The 13,111-nt window shown below is 51.0% G+C and overlaps 1 pseudogene; it reads left to right on the forward strand.

The window, feature by feature from the left end:
• The first annotated feature begins 8,284 nt into the window (after nucleotides 1-8,284).
• On the forward strand, nucleotides 8,285-9,220 carry LOC112851762 (putative olfactory receptor 10J6; annotated as a pseudogene).
• The last annotated feature ends 3,891 nt before the right edge of the window (nucleotides 9,221-13,111 follow it).

The following is a 13,111-nucleotide window of genomic DNA, read 5'->3' on the forward strand; positions in this document are numbered from 1 at the left end:
GCCCGACTCAACAAGAGCACTCGAACACGACCCAGGCGCGAGGAACCCGCTCAAGGCCGCCGCCCACGAGATCCCACTACCTGTGGCTCTTGCCTTTTTCAATTTCCCCGTCTGCACGCTGCCGAGTAAAACATGTTGCATTGTGCCGCCTGCTTCCGGGGGGTACTTGTTGCAATCTCCAGCCCTCTCTGATCCGCTTGTTTGGAAGTCAGTGCGTTCTTCTGGAGCACAAGCAGGGTGCAGAGTGGGGGGAGGGGCAGCTGTGACTAAAAGGATGGGTCACCACACCCGCCCGAGGCTCAGGGAACGGCACAGGGGCGATCCTCACCAGCTCCGCGTCGTTCTGTTAGCTCCAGATGTGTGCAAAATTCCGCCAGGAACCCAGTTTGGTTTTGCAGCAAATGCAAGAGAGATCAGAGATGCAAACGAGGTCGGAGGTCACATCAGAGAAACAACTCGAGTAAGTAAAAGCAATGCGGAACCTGACCTCAAGTAATGAGAAAAACTGGCAGGCAGGCACGAAAACTCAAAACGTAGGAAAGTCTGGCATTCCTTGCGCAAGAAGATAAACGCAGCTTTTTTTCTAAAAAAAAAAAAAAAAAAAACAAAAAACCAAAAACAACAAAGCCCATACACTACCAGCGTATCATGCTGGATTTTTCCTCCGGTCCTCAAGTCACCAAGGATACTGCTTGGGACCTCCCAGTTCAAAGTCCTACGGATCTCCATCTTAAACCCTTTGACGTGACATTGCCCTCCATCACTTGATCCCCTCAGGCACCACTCTCAGCACCTAGCGTTCTAACTACAATACTCCAGAATATTTGTCGGATTTTATTAGGAGTTACCGTCATTACAGAAGCCACCAGGCACACACCCCCAGCAGAAACGAAGGGCCTTCTTAGAGAAGGACAAGAGAACGAGGCTGTGTGTGAAAAATAAGGCAGGCTTTGCCCACGGATAACGGGGCGTCAGGCCGAGGGAAATCAGAAAAGACCACATCCAGGAGAGCTTCCGAATGACAGCAGTGATGACTTCAAACTCACTCACCCAGGATCCACAACGAGGCAGGCGCCAGATCCGAGGAAGGAAGACGGAACCTGTGAGCCCCATTCACGGGGCAAGAGGGTCGGGCAGACAGGAGCGGGTAGAAGCCACGGTTTGCTGGGGTGCTTGCGTGGAGTCACGGGGACTTCACAAGCACATTTCAACCTGCTCTCTGGTGAGAAGGAATTGCAGCGTGGAAACATTAGTTTCCATTGGCCAGCCCTTAACTCAAGGCTTGCTGTAGAGTTGAAGGTCGACCACCCTTCCTGTCCTGTGAGCTCTACCTGTACTCCGTGTCCTAGCAAGACGGGTCTCTTCCTGTAGAGTACGTATCTCCACCAGGAGCACAGACACACGTTTGCCTAGATGTTGTGTTGTCCGCCATTGCTAGTTCTTTGAGAGACAGACAGACAGACACGGAGGGCAGAGACGATCCCAAGCTAACTCCACACTATCAGCACGGAGCCCGATGTGGGGCTTGAACCCACAAACCGTGAGATCATGACCTGAGCTGAAACCAAAAGTCAGACGCTTAACTGACTCAGCGCCCCCCCCCAGGTGCCCCCTGCCGGTTCTTAATAGTAGACACTTCTAGCTTAACAGCCCCCTCTGTCAAGGAACCTAAAACAAGTTTCAAGAAACGAAGCCAGCGTACTTTCCAGTAGCATCATCCGTTTCTTTCTTGAGCACCTACTCTGTCCCAGACACTATGCCAGGTGAAAACACAGCACGGAGTGAAACCATCATGGGACTGGCTTTGGAGTTTATATTCTAACAAGTCTGGGTCAATACTTTCTATGCTGTAATCCATACCTCACCGTCGTCAGGCTTTCCTCGATCTCAGGTTGATATCCTAACTCCCCCTCTCAACTCTGAGTTACATGGATTATTTTACTGTCAGGGATCGTTTGCCACTTCTCCCATGGCCAGATCTAATGCCTGTCCGGTTTCTTGCCTTTGGAGACCTTCTACCTCCTGAGATGGCTCTTATGGACAGAACACAACACAACTCCAAGCCAGCCAGCTCTTCCTTCTAGATGACCCCCACCTCCTCCCAAAGCAACTGGATCCCTTGTCCCCGTCAACTCTAGGAGGCTAGGATGAAGGGAACACAGACAACACTTCTCTGCTTCTACGATGGCCATAGCTTGCTCAAGTCTTTGAAGTCTCCCAATAGCTTGGAGCACTTTTTAAGCTTTGAGGGACGCTGTGGAAGCAACCCCCCGCCACCACTACCAGACTTGAGGTGAAGACTAGAAATCCCAGCAACCATCCTGTCGAGGTACCAGGAACATGACCTGCTCTTTTCTCGAAGGAACAGCAGTGAAGCCACGGCTCTCCCCAGCACAGCTCCCGGCCCACGTCCATCTCTCTGCACACCTTGTTCTTGCCCAGTGATACAAGAGCCACTGAACTTGTCCTGAATCATTTCCTTGGCACATTCATGTAAGTGGATCCGCGTCACGTTCTTGTAATTCTCTAGCATCACACCGACGGTCCCTTCCAAACTGAAGAAGGAAGAGTTCCATTTTAACACCATTTAAAGTAGAGATGGGAGGGGCGCCTGGGTGGCTCAGTAGGTTAAGCGTCCGACTTCGGCTCAGGTCATGATCTCGCCATCTGTGAGTTCGAGCCCCGTGTCGGGCTCTGCGCTGACAGCTCAGAGCCTGGAACCTGCTTCAGATTTTGTGTCTACCTCTCTCTCTCTCTCTGCCCCTCCCATACTCATGCTTTGTTTCTGTCTCTCAACAATAAGTAAACATTAATTTTTTTTTTTAATACAATAAAATAGAGATGGGATCTCTGGCTGCTTGCTTGAGGCATTCTCTTCTCAGGTATAATGGTGGTCACAACAAGGAAAATAACAGGAAACCACCTCAGTCCTTGAGAACTCACAAGGAAAATGGAAGGACCCGGAAGGTAGAATAGCCCAGGAGCAGGACTGGAGAGGGTGCAAAGGTGTGCAGAGAGAGGCCTAAGCCTGCAGACGTTTCTAGGAAGAAAAGCAGTGTTTGAACCTCTGTCTTGTACAAGGGTCTGGTTCTCATTTGTGAAGCTACAGGAAAACAGGTCAGAGCGCTTAGCCTCACGGCTCCGGAGAAGTCTACAAAGGACTTTTCTTGGGTGAAAATGCCTTCCTCTTACCTTCCCTCTAGGGCCCCGGCGTGCAGTCACATCCGGAGAACAATGCTGAGACGTTCTAGGTGCGCCTCGTGTTTCCTGTGCTTGACGGTAAACGGGGGTCCAAGAACGCTCAGGAACAGAAGGAAAGTGAAGCCCCACCTGAGTCACCTTTACTCCTCATCTTGACGGGGCCGAGGAGCTAACTTCTCAACTCCACTCCACCTGTGTTCCAGAACCTGCCGTCTAGGTTTTGTCTGGCTGTGGCCACTCTTTTGAGAGTCCAACACAGGAGACGCCTGGAGGTCCCACCACGCAGGTGGAGCGGTGGCAAAGTCACGTGTGGCACACGGCACACGGCCACCGCAGCCGGAAGCGACGGCACCAACGTCGCGGAGAAATTGCGCTGGGACCCACGGTCCCCGGGGGGCGAATCCAGCTGCGTCTGGGGAAGGCAAAGGCAGACAGGTGGCATGTCAGCCACTTCTCGTGGCTGCCTCGTGGGGGTCTGCGTGAGGACGCATACGGAGGACCCGCTCAGCACATGTCCTTGCATAGTACAGGTGCTCACTGTCATCAGGGGTGCTACAGAGGAGGAGAAGGACTCCAGAACCTTAAATCACCTGCCGTGACTCTCTGGCGTGTTCCTACAAATAAAAAGGACTCGCCACGCTCCCCTTCCGTCCCTGCCCCCAAACCTCATCCTTACCTACCCGAGTTGCCACCCGCCCTGAGTTTTTGCAAATAAGTCATGGCTGCCTGGTGTGCAAAGAACACGGGCAGATCCCAGACACAAGAAGGTAGGCGGTCTCCCGGGTAGGAGGACACTCCTGTCCCAAAGAAAAGTCTCCTCTATTCAAACAGTTCACGGAATCAGATTCTTAATTCCTCCCTGGCTGGCTCCCTGGGTCTATCTTATTTGCAATGAAAAGTAAAGGACAGGGCACAAAGTCTCGCAAAAAGGCACGGTCATTTTTTTTTTTAAACTCGCAATTCTCTTCATGCACACGTTTGTGTAATTACACACAAAATGTCACGGGGCTCAGCCCACCTTGCATGCTTCAGATTTTTTAAACCTAGACTCTGTTTCTAGGCACATTATTCTGCTTAGGAAGATTTAGGCATTGACAAGCACCTATGGGTTTTGTCCTAATTGCGTCCCCTTGCAAATGGTGTCTCTTTTACACCCTCGTTGTTTTCCTCCCTCTATTTTTCTTCCTCCTCTACGAGAAATCCTGGCTTCACGACTACAATTTTGATGCCTGAGCACATTTCTGTATTCTTATTCTCCCGGAGGGTTTTTTATCCTTCTGGAATGTATAAATCATTTTGAAAGCTTTCTGCGCGGTACCACGCTTCCGAGATCATCTACCGGTGTGTCCCCTACACAGAAACACCCTCAGGGCTCAGCCACAGGAGGGCTCAGATTTGGGTGGGAGAAGGGCTGCTTCCACGGCTGCCTCACTTCTGGCTGCGCAGGCCAGTGGGGGGAGGGAGGGAGGGGAGGAGGGGCCATCTGGTGCCAAAATCGTCCTGACGGTCACCGACACACGTTCTAACTGCCCAGAGCTCATCCCAGGCAACGGGCACCGGCTGAACCCACCCACTCCCTCCACACTGTTGGCTCCGTGATGCTCCCCGTGACCTCTTCTCCCTTCCCGAGGAGGGCAACTGGCGTCTCTTGCCCCGCGAGGTCTTCTCTGTAAGAACAGAAGACCAAGGAGGATGAACACGGGCATTCGGTCCCATGTCCCGAACTTCCCATCTCGCCCTCCGGGGCCACCCTCCCCTCCAGGGACAGCCACAGCCCTGCGTGGTCATTTGAGCCACGCGTCGCTCTTCAGTAATAATTTGGGATTGCTCCTACACTCCAAAGAGAGGCTACCAAGGGACCTAAGCAGGCAATTACCCTTAATCTGTACTCGCCGCCCAAATGTCTCTGGAAACGTAACAAGATGCGGTAAAACAGGGCTTCGGATGTGGAATATGGTTGGGAAGAATTCCAGGAAAAGTCAGCGTGAGCAGATGACACGGGCTGTAGGAAGCGTAGCAGGCCACCACCGGAGAGGATGGACCACGTGGAGGGTGAATCCCAGTTAGCACAGCCCCCCGACCCCCACACTGTGCAACTCAGGCGGGAGAGGCGGTAGCTCCCCCTAGCGGCGGCGCTTCGCCATTCCCTCACACCCCGCACACCTCTCCCCTAAACGGATCCTAACACGGAAAGAACGCTGCGCTGTTGTGAGCTCGCACAGGTCTTCGTGCTCACCTGAACATCTGCATTTCCTTCCACGTTTTAAGAAGGTCTTAAGATACCCTTTCATGGTCTGTTCAATCCAATCCCGCTGTGCCCCACAGGCAAAAAAAAAAAGTTACTTCTTTCCCCCAGAAGTCAGCCATCCAGCCTTTACCTTTATAATCTATTCAAAGAAAGTAAATTCGTATTTACAGGAAGCATACTTACAACAAATCTGTGGCGGGTTTGGGATGAAAGCAGCACTTTTCAGACCCTACTTTAAATAAAATACCAGGGATTTTTTCTTTCCCCCTCCTGGTTCCATTCAGTTCGGTATTTTCTCCTCTCCCCTACGACAAATGTGGGGCACCACTTTCCTGGCTCAGTGTCTCCTTAACCACTTGTTGGCACTCGTTACAACAGGCTCATCGAGAAACAGAAAAGGCAGATACGATCTGTGCTTCTCATCCAGGACGTATTGGAGTTCTCTGTTTACTCCCTGTAACCAGGCTTCCAGCCCAAGAAACTAACCAAGAATCTCTACGGAAACTAACCAAGAATCACCAATGACGTCCTAGCTCAATCTGATGTCCGCTCTCCGGTCTCCTCCCGGACTTCTCCTAACTCTTTAGGAGCCATACTTTTATGCTCCCAAGTACTTTAAACCAAGGGTCACCGTCCTCACTGTGAATACTTGGTCAGATGTCCTGTAATCTCACTGCCCCTGCCCCCACATAACCGTTAAGAATATCAGGTAGATATTCTTTCAGGCTTTTTCTTGGAAAATCATTTACACGCCTTCACATGTGCATCCACAGATTTTAACCCTACTATCGTTCTTTACGTGGTTTTGTTGTTTGGTGTGGTCCCTACATCCATCCACGGTGACGACAGCAGCACCCTCCAACAGACCTTTCTCCGAGGGAAGGAAGGCTTGAGGTCGGCAGCCCAATCTAGTTGCCCCCGTGTCACATGGGGCTTTTTGGCCCTGAAACGTAGCTGGCGAGACTCAGGAATCAAATGTTTACTTTTAACTTTTTTTTTTATGTGTTTATTTATTTTTGACAGAGAGACACAGCACGAGCTGGGGAGGGGCAGAGAGAGAGGGAGACACAGAATCCGAAGCAGGCTCCGGGCTCCGAGCCGTCAGCACAGAGCCCGACGCGGGGCTTGAACTCATGAACCGCAAGATCATGACAAAAGCTGTCTAGAGAGTTGCACAGTCGCTCTGGAATCTACCTTTCTTTCCAGTTGGTCTTTTGAATTGTTTTGTGGCACACCCATTTTTTTTTTCTCAAATGCTTATTTTTGAGAGAGAGAGTGCATGAGCAGGGAGGGGGGCAGAGAGAGAGAATCCCAAACAAGCTCCAAACAAGCCTGACACGGGGCTTGATCTCACAAACCATCAGATCATGACCTGAGCCAAAATGTAAGGGTCGGGTGCTTACCCGACTGAGCCACCCAGGCACCCCACCCGTTTCTACTTTAAACATTTGCCTCCTTATTTTCCATGATGGAGTCCTTTCCGGAAAGTTTGCAACGTTTCCTAGGTTGTGTTTCCTAGATTCCTGGGAAGTTTCCTCAACGTGCCCCAACTCTCCAGCCTGCTGCTGGCCGCGGTGATCTTGGTCTTTAGGTAAAACGGCTCAAACCTTTGACATACGGTGGCTGTCCCAGAGTCCCTCAGCAAACTCCTAGGAAAGCCCGCGTGTGCTTACAAAGGGGAGAGGCAAGACCAGAGAGGTTGGTACTGCTTCCACTCATTCCCAGCAAGCCTGTCTTCCTCACTCCATCTCCCCTCCCACACTGTGCTGTCAGCCGCCTCTCTCCGTTTCCCGACACCCCTAACGCAAGACTGAACACACAGCAGCTCACACTGAAGGTCTGGGGCTCTTGAGGAACTTTACGTCACGGCTCAGTTTAGCAAATTAAACTCAAATATTATATTCTTCACCCCGAAAATTCCCTCTGCCCTTCCCGCCCCCCAAATCAGTTATTTCTTTTATCCTATTGCTGGTCCTTTGCTTTTCCAGTAACTTCCCCTTTTCCCTTTAGTTTACTTGCCCCTAAACCCTCAAGTCCCTGTTAGCACTTTTACAACAAAGCCATCTGCCAACGGTTTGACCGAACACCTCGGGCTGAGCCCAGAAGACCTCATCTTCACACCCGCTAAAGTGCTCCTGAAGATCCTGTCCCTGAGATTAATTCTGCAACCTGTACCCTGTCCCACGTTCTTCCTAAGTGACAGCTACCCAGCAGTGGCTCCATCTCAGTAAGAGCCTGACTCCCTGACACTCATTTTCTTGTCCCGGCTGCTTATACTTTCCCTGGAAGACACACAGGCAAAGCTGGGGCAGCACGGACTCAGGGCCCCTGTGGGCTGTTATTCAAGGAAAAAGCCGGGCGCCTGGGTGGCTCAGTCAGTTGAGCGTCCAACTTCGGCTGAGTTCGAGCCCCGCATCAGGCTCGCTGCTGTCAGCGCAGAGCCTGCTTTAGATCCTCTGCCCCCTCTCTCTCTCTGCCCTTCCTCCACTCAGGCTCTCTCTCAAAAATAAAACATTAAAGGGGGTGGGGAGGAAAAAGCCCCCCATCCGTGCCCTACAAAAATAGCATGCCCCAGGATACTTTGAAAAGGTCCATGTGGTGGTCTCATCAAATGCTGAGTCCTTGGCCGGAGGCTTAAGGGAAGATCAGACATCACGAACTGAAAAGGAAGGGGGGGATAAACCGGCCATAAGACCTATGCCAGCACCCTGATTATAGACCAAAAATTAGACCGTGTGCATGTGTGTGCGGGCCTTACAACCCTTTCTGATCCCTGCTCTGTGCTGACTCCCCCCCACCGCCCCACACATGGTTTTCGGACGCTGGAACTGAAGAATGCAGAGAAAGAACGTCACACAAGTGACCGAGTTCGTTTTCCTGGGACTCTCCAGATTCCAGGAGCATCAGCCCACTCTGTTCGTGGCCTTTCTCATCCTGTACACATTAACCCCAGCTGGCAATGCCATCATCGTGACGGTCGTCTGCATTAGCCGTCACCTCCATAACACCCGTGTACTTCTTCCTGAGCACACTGGGGAGTTCAGAGGCCACATACACACTGGTCACCAGGCCACGGATGCCGGCTGGTCTCCTAGCCCAGAATCAGCCCATCTCCTCGGCAGGCTGTGCCGCCCAGATGGCTGTTCTTTGTTGCCTTAGCCAGCAGCCACTGATTTCTGCTCACGGTCACGGGCTATGACCACCGTGTGGCCATCTGCAACCCTGAGGTACACAGTCATCATGAGCACAAGGGTGTGTGTCCACCTGATGTGCGGAGCCTTCAGCCTTGGCCTGGCCGTGGTGGCCGTCCAAGTGACATCCATGTTTACCTTACCCTCCTGTCAGTGTGGTCGGACATTTCTTCTGTGACATCCTCCCTGTTCTAAAAACTCTCCCCTAATGACACCACTGTCATTGAGACTAACATTTATGGTGTCAGTTCCTCTGTGATCCTGATCCCCGTGAGCTTGAACTTCATCACCTACGTCCTCCTTGTCTCCACCAGCCTCAAGATCCCCTCCGCCCGGGGCCGGAAGAAGGCCTTTGCCACCTGCACCTCCCACCTCACGATGGTCATCGTCCACTACTGCTGCGCCTCCATCATCTACCTCAAGCCCAAGTCAGAGAACTCAATAGAAAAAGACCTTCTCTCAGTGACTTATACCATCATCACTCCTTTGTTGAGCCCTGTTGTTGAACCCTGTTGTTTACAGTCCGAGGACCAAGGAGGTCAGGGATGCTCTGCGCAGAGCTGTGAGAAGAAACATTTAATATGTTGACCCTGCCCATAAGAGACCTCTATCCCTGAGCAACACGTGTCTTCACTGCCTCCAAACTTCCAAGTCTGTCCTGTGCAGTCCTTTCAGAAATGGGATGTGCCCATCTTCCTTCAGCACCCCTACTATAAAATCTTTTGGTTCCATAGATGCCCAAGTTTGGTCCAGGTGTTTTCATCTGGGTATTTGAAAGGTCAGGGAGGATGGGCATTATGTTTAAGAAAGTGTGTCTGCATTTCTAGAGTGGGGCAGGGGACATCTTAAAAGCATATTAAATGTGGCTCTTTTATGGTTGAAAATAAAAACTTCCAGAACTTTCATAATATAACCTACGGAAAATGAAACTGGGCAAAATCTCAGCAAGGTAAGAATAGTCAATAGTGAAATTGTATCAGAAACTTTGGGAAAGGGGAGACGTGTATTAAAAAAAAAAAAAAGATTAAGAAATTCAGAAGACACCAGTTTCGTTCTTGAAAGTGTAGCCTCTATTATTTGATTGATACCAATGGCTTTGCTTCCATTCTGTGTGGTCCCCAGAGGGGTGGCCACGGCTGCAAGCCGCTCAACTCTCACATCACGTCTGACCGTGCTCGTCAGTCTCTCTGGCTGCCAGTTCTCTCCATGGAGCCAGCTTCCCTCTCACCGTTCTGGAGAAAAAGAAGTTGGTCAAAGAGAGCTGCGCTCTGTTGGGAGTAAGAACCATGAAAGTATGCTTTATTTGCACACACACCATGGCACTTCTCGGGTAATACGAGACAAACCACCAGCAGTCAGGAGTAGTTGCTCAATTCACCAAAAAAAGGCTGAAAACCAAAATCTCTACCCTACCAGGCCTTTTAAGGAAACTGTCCTTTCCCCCAGAGCTTCTGGGAGCTTCTCTGGTTTTCTGGGAGCTTTTCTGGTTTCCCGCCTGCACAGAACCTCTTACACTCTTACCTCCGGTGATGGTAGGGAGAGTTACACACTTCAGGCACATGCCTCTTTCTCCTCAGTATTGTGTTCGGAAGGCTTATCTGCCCGTTGCTTAATGACATTTGTCTTCTTAAAGGAGGGATTTCCTTTCCCTTCTCCTGAGAAAGGGATGGGGCCATCCCAGGAACTCACCCCAAGTAAGGTCTGGCCATACAAGCGGCTGAGATTCTAAGGGGGAAAGCCAGAGTTCTTCCAAGTTCTGGTCATCTCTTTGTAGTTTCTGCCCTAGGTCTTTGAGATTTCTGCATCCTAGAAGCAAGGCTTCCTACAGAAGCTTTTGAGAGGTCAAAACTGGGCCCGAGCGCCCTTATCTGCCATAAGGTCCTCCCCGACAGTGCTCTCAGGTTCAGCCCACCATGAAACCCTCCCCCACATCCAAAGTTGGCACCGCTGAGAAGGCATCTTTCCTCCAGAAGGAAAGAGTCTCTCCAACAGCATGACAGGACCCCTCCCCCTGCCACCAAGACCACCCACAGTGCCAACTCTTACTCATTACCTCAATTCCCTCTGGACTAGAAGCCACCCAGGTCCTCAGATCTGTCCTTTTGTGTGCAGAAGGGAGGCGGCAGGCCGGGGAGGGCTGTTCCGAGCAGGAAAGTGGGGCGGGGACCAAACCTGTCCTAACCCTCCCCAGACGCAGCGTCGCCTCACCCAGCCCCTTGCTCCCTTACTACTTCTCCACGAGGCCACTCTTCCTGAGTCCGAGGACCAAAGAGGGAGGTTTCCCCCGTATTCTCCCTCCATCCACACGCTCACAACAGCCGACACACCACAAGCCACCTGTGCACTCAGGAGTTAAACGCCAGAGCCGGGCCCAAGAGCAGCGTCCAGAAGAGACCTAAACCCTGATGCCGAAACCTCTCCTCCAGACTGTTGCCTACAATCATTCGACTATGCGTCCAGGTTTTTAAATACAGGAGTTCCTGGGGCGCCTGGGTGGCTCAGTCGGTTAAGCATCCGACTTCAGCTCAGGTCACGATCTCGCGGTCCGTGAGTTTGAGCCCCGCATTGGGCTCTGGGCTGATGGCTCAGAGCCTGGAGCCTGCTTCCGATTCTGTGTCTCCCTCTCTCTCTGCCCCTCCTCCGTTGATACTCTGTCTCTCTCTGTCTCAAAAATAAAAATAATCGTTAAAAAAAATTTTTTAATAATAAATAAATAAATATAGGAGTTCCTAAACGGTTTAGATAACCTGCCACATCATAAGATGGGAAAGGGAAGAGACCTGAAATCAGAAGCCTGGATTTGCCTCCTTGCTGTATGCTCAACAGCGCCTGTTATAAATATGATGTTTAATTCTGGGGCGCCTGGGTGGCGCAGTCGGTTAAGCGTCCGACTTCAGCCAGGTCACGATCTCGCGGTCCGGGAGTTCGAGCCCCGCGTCAGGCTCTGGGCTGATGGCTCGGAGCCTGGAGCCTGTTTCCGATTCTGTGTCTCCCTCTCTCTCTGCCCCTCCCCTGTTCATGCTCTGTCTCTCTCTGTCCCAAAAATAAATAAACGTTGAAAAAAAAAAATTTTAAATATGATGTTTAATTCTGCCTTGCTGACCACAGAGGAAAATATTCTAAGTTTTTATTTTAATACATTAATGTACCGTGTAATAGTTTCAGGTGTATAATACCGTGATTCAACACTTCCCTACAACACCTGGTGCTCATCACAGGTGCCCTCCTTGCTCCCCATCCCTATATCACCCGTTTCCCCCCCCAACCTCCCTTCTGGTAACCATCACTGTGTTGTCTGGAGTCAAGAGGCTGTTTCTTGGTTGGCCTCCTTCCATATATGTAGATACATCATACAAAAACTATATACAAAAACATATATGGTTTTAGTCCCCTTACCTATTTATTCCGTGCCGACTCATCTGGTCACAAAGGCTGCCTCACAAGGTCTCCTGCAGCTCCATGCCCTTCACTCCAACGCAGGCAACCGTCCTTTCTACACGTCCCTCAAGTTCTTGGCACGAAATTCCATTAGTGCGGTTTTCTCATGGTGCTTTCGTTGTTTGACCGCGGGTATGTTTCTCTTGCTGGATCACAAGCGGACCGGGACCGGGAGTGGTTTATCTCGTGCTTATGACCCCTCCCAGAGCAGTGCTGGGTACAACAAGTACCCACTCAAGTATCGCACCGCACTTGGACTTCCTGGCAGGTGTTCGGCGGCTAGACACGTGGCTGCTGCAGCCGGCCCTCACCTCCAGAGCAATAATAAGCTGGGCCACAGTGGCAGGGTCCTCTGCCTCCCTGGACTTCCTACAAGCCAGCTTCCCAGTTGCTTCAGGACCCCTCCTCTCTAATTTCGTCGTTGCACTGACCCCTTAGCAACAGAGAACCAGCTGACTTTTTCATTAAAAACCATGCCATGGGGCGCCTGGGTGGCGCAGTCGGTTAAGCGTCCGACTTCAGCCAGGTCACGATCTCGCGGTCCGTGAGTTCGAGCCCCGCATCGGGCTCTGGGCTGATGGCTCAGAGCCTGGAGCCTGTTTCCGATTCTGTGTCTCCCTCTCTCTCTGCCCCTCCCCCGTTCATGCTCTGTCTCTCTCTGTCCCAAAAATAAATAAAAAACGTTGAAAAAAAAAATTAAAAAAAATAAAAACCATGCCTACCCATACTAGGATATAATCTTCAAAACTTAAAGGGAAGGAAGTTTTTAAATAAAGTGACGCGCCATATAAAATTAAAGATTAGGACACTCAGCATGATGTCCTAAGTGAAAAATAGATAAATACTGTACGAGCTCACCTACATGTGGAATCTAACAAAAACTCAGATCAGATTTGTGGCTGGCAGAGGTGAGGAGTAAGGGGTGGGGGAAACCGAGTGAAGAGTATCAAAAGGTACAAACCTCCAGGGGCACCTGGGGGGGTTCAGTTGCTTAAGTGTCTGACTCAGATTCCCCTCAGGTCATGATCTCATG

Source organism: Puma concolor, chromosome E4 (genome assembly GCF_028749965.1).
Source record: "Puma concolor isolate L17-30 chromosome E4, mPumCon1.1.hap2, whole genome shotgun sequence".
NCBI classification, from domain to species: Eukaryota; Metazoa; Chordata; class Mammalia; order Carnivora; family Felidae; genus Puma; species Puma concolor.